The 3,466-nt window shown below is 35.1% G+C and overlaps 1 long non-coding RNA gene across 4 annotated transcripts; it reads right to left on the bottom strand.

The window, feature by feature from the left end:
• Window positions 1-346: 346 nt before the first annotated feature.
• Window positions 347-1,579, bottom strand: LOC127125830 (uncharacterized). 4 transcript variants are annotated; one of them, XR_007804818.1, is made up of 4 exons: window positions 1,219-1,579; window positions 1,001-1,118; window positions 632-712; window positions 347-492 (listed from the first exon to the last, which is right to left on the bottom strand). It is a non-coding gene; the product is annotated as an uncharacterized LOC127125830 (long non-coding RNA). The 4 variants fall into 4 exon arrangements; XR_007804817.1 differs by having other exon boundaries at window positions 632-703; XR_007804819.1 differs by having other exon boundaries at window positions 632-678.
• Window positions 1,580-3,466: the final 1,887 nt, after the last annotated feature.

The following is a 3,466-nucleotide window of genomic DNA, read 5'->3' as shown; positions in this document are numbered from 1 at the left end:
TTTTTATCTAGATCATAAGGAAAAACCAAAATAATAAAAAAAAATGAGAAATATTTAGTTACAATAAAAAAAATATATACATATTTACAGAAAAGTATTTTTGGTCTTGTTGCCACAAAAATTACATCATACAGAAACAGTTGCAAACTAAGCCATATTTTGAGACCAATTGTGAATTATTTTTTTGAGTTAGAAAATCAAAACAAGAAAATACAAGTTCCATTTCAATTTTAAAGTCATATTCACATTTCAATTTTAAAGTCAAATTAATTACATCATACAGAAACAATTGCAAACTAAGCCATATTTTGAGACCAATTGTGAATTATTTTTTTGAGTTAGAAAATCAAAACAAGAAAATACAAGTTCCATTTCAATTTTAAAGTCAAATTCACATTTCAATTACTTCACATTTCAATTACAACTTTCAAGAATAAAATGTGGAGTTGATCTCAACCTCTCCATATCAGCAAACTTCATCAATTGAAAGACCTAATAAAACAGAGAGATTTTAGTCAAAACAATGCTCAAAATAATACAAAAAATCAACCAATTTACAAAAGAATGAAAGTAGAGTAATTGTTATGCAGTAAAAGAATCAACTACTAAAAAAAAAGGGAAAGAGGACAACCATCTTTCATTCGGCAGTGGATTGAACATCTCCTTTTGAGCTTTATCCTGCCCCATTTACAATTGCACAAAACTAAAAAAACTAAAAAAAAGTATCTAAGAAAGGTTCCTATCTCCATTACAATGAATAGATTTCAGCAGCATCACAATAAACATATAACCGTTATTATAAGGAATAAAAAAAGGGGAGTTCATCCATTGTATAAAATAGGGAGGACAGCAAGAAATAGAAAAAAGGCATCAAAGTTCCAAAGTTCCAACTGCACAAAAATTTCTAACAGAGAATCAAAACTTCTAAAACAACACTAAAATCCCCAACGAAAAATTTCTTTCCGGCAAAAAACCAATAATACGAAGCGACAATACTTACAGGGAAAGGGAGGAAATATCAGAGGAGTGATTGTGAGTCCGATAACAACCAGGAGTATCCATGCACGCTCGATAGGTAAATCCACTTTACTTTCTTGTGATAACCTCACTGCTTTCTCCTGTTTTCACCAAAAATTTCGAACCATCATTCCGTAATAACAACAACATGTAAGCAACGGTAATATATATAAAACCACTTCCAACAGCAATTTGTTTTACCTAACCATTTGCGATAACCATTTGCAATTTTGTTACTGTTAAGTTCTCTGAGCGTTTGTTAGGGGTGAGGCCATTTTCGATCTGGCTAAAAGGAGAGACCGTCTCCGTAGAACTCGTTGAAGCCATGAAAGAGAAACCTTCGCCACGAACCGTGCGCCATTTTTGCTTCCGCGTCGAAACTGTGAGGATGTGGAGAGGATAGCGAGTAGGGGGTAGTTTAAGATCTCTTGAGAAGCTATGGCCGGTGAGTATGGGCGTTGGGCGGAAGAGATGATTTGAGTATGAATCAGTGTTTCTTGGTTTCGTTGAATTTGGAAGGGAACGAACTGTTGCTAGGGTTCGTGTCTAAAGTCCAGGAATTTCGGTCTTTTTGTGTGTTCCAGCCGGGTCGGTTGAGGTCCGACCCAGAATTCCTAGCCCACGCCCTTGGGGATATTTTGGGCCCCTTTTCTTTTTCGTACTGGGCCGCGGTCGTTGGCCCAACCTTTTTTTATATCTTCTTCGTTCAAAACCTTGTCTTGTACCACTAGGAGGAGATTTATCTCAACTAACCGCGTTTGGTTCAGTGGGTGAGACTTTCGTTGTCTCCCAGAAGGTCTTCGGTTTGATTCTTGGGCTGGACGTTTCACTTTCATTTTATTTAAGTCCCTATTTGTTTATAGCATCCCTTTGCCCATTCATATATTTGTTTTGTTTAAAGTAAAAGAGAACATTTTATTATTTTGACATTTACTTCAAGATTTAAAACAAAAGATTTTAGATTTAATGTGAATATTTATTTTCTTTTATTTCGAATTTATGTTTTTAATCAAAGTTTTTTTTTTCTAAATTCTTTAGATGTTTGATTTAACCTTATAATATAAAAAAAAAGCAAAAAGAGGTTTCAATTGGCCTTAGACATGACCTTGATTCATTGGATGTTTCGTTTGGATTGATCTTTATTTGCATGGATATTTACCTGTATGTTTGACCCGTGATTCGATTACTTTTGTACGTAGACCTTGAGTCGTTAAATGAATTGGCAAAATGGACATATAATTAAAACTTACTACTTTTTTCATTAATCACTTTCTTTTTGTTTCCAAACCATTTTCATAAGTAAAATATGAAGAAAAAGATTCCTCTGGATGGAATACCCAGTTGTAATCCCGAATATTAGGCTCAAGCTGTAAGAGCTTGCAAGCCACAAATATTTGTCTTCTCTTCAAAACACTTCAATTTTCAAATCATTTTCCTAAGTAAGTTGGAAGAAAAAGATTACCTGGATGGAATATCCAGTCGTAGTCTTGAATGCTAGGCCCAAGTTGTAAGAGCTTGTAAGCCATAAGTGTTTGTCTTCCCTCCAAAACACTTGAAAATACTCGAACCATTTCCTTAATAAAATTGGAAGAAAAAGATTACCTGGGTGAAATATCCAGACGTAGTCCCGAGTATTAGACCCAAGTTGTAAGAGCTTGCAGGTCATAAGTACTCGTCTTTCAAACCCAAAAATATATTAATTCATATCCGAGACCTTTTTTTTAATAAAGATGGAAATGGAACGTGGTGGATACCACGCACTCCTGGGATTAAGATTCGAGGTGGATGCCTCGCCTATCTTAGCTCACCATCACTTAAAATTGTCAATGCAGTTTCTTCAAACCCCTTTCTCAATCAAATTCAAAACACTTAATCTTTATTAAACACTTTTTCCAGTAAGATGGAAATGGAACGTGGTGGATACCACACACTCCTGAGACTAGGATTCGAGATGGATATCTCGCTCATCCAAGTTCTCGCCATTACTCAAAACACATCAAACCAATTAAATTCTTTTTCTCGTCGCCGTGCGATTGACTCTAAAACCTTTTCATAAACAAAAGACACCTTGTCTTAAGATGATGTAAAACAATGCTTCAGCCATAATTGTTGAGTTGAGATCAGTGACGTTTTTCCGACTGTTGATTTGTAAATCCATTCGATGTGTGGTATACGTCCGCTCCTCATCTGTTTTGGGTGAAACAATGTTTTCGTCGATTAATACAATATAGCTTTCGCTAAAATCGACCAACAGACAAACATTTTTCTACCAAGAACTACGTAAGCCTTGAGTTCTCTATTGAGATACGTAGGAGCAGGATTGCGAAATCTTGTCAGGCCCACTAATAAAAAACTTAGGTTTAGTCCTTCGTCAAAAATCCAAAAATATTCTCCTCTCATCCTTTCTTTCTTTCCCACCTAATAACTTAAAGCCTAACATTTCAAACTA

This window comes from Lathyrus oleraceus, chromosome 3 (genome assembly GCF_024323335.1).
Source record: "Lathyrus oleraceus cultivar Zhongwan6 chromosome 3, CAAS_Psat_ZW6_1.0, whole genome shotgun sequence".
NCBI classification, from domain to species: domain Eukaryota; kingdom Viridiplantae; phylum Streptophyta; class Magnoliopsida; order Fabales; family Fabaceae; genus Lathyrus; species Lathyrus oleraceus.
Note: the sequence above shows the minus strand (reverse complement) of the source record. Positions and strands in the feature narration are given on the sequence as shown.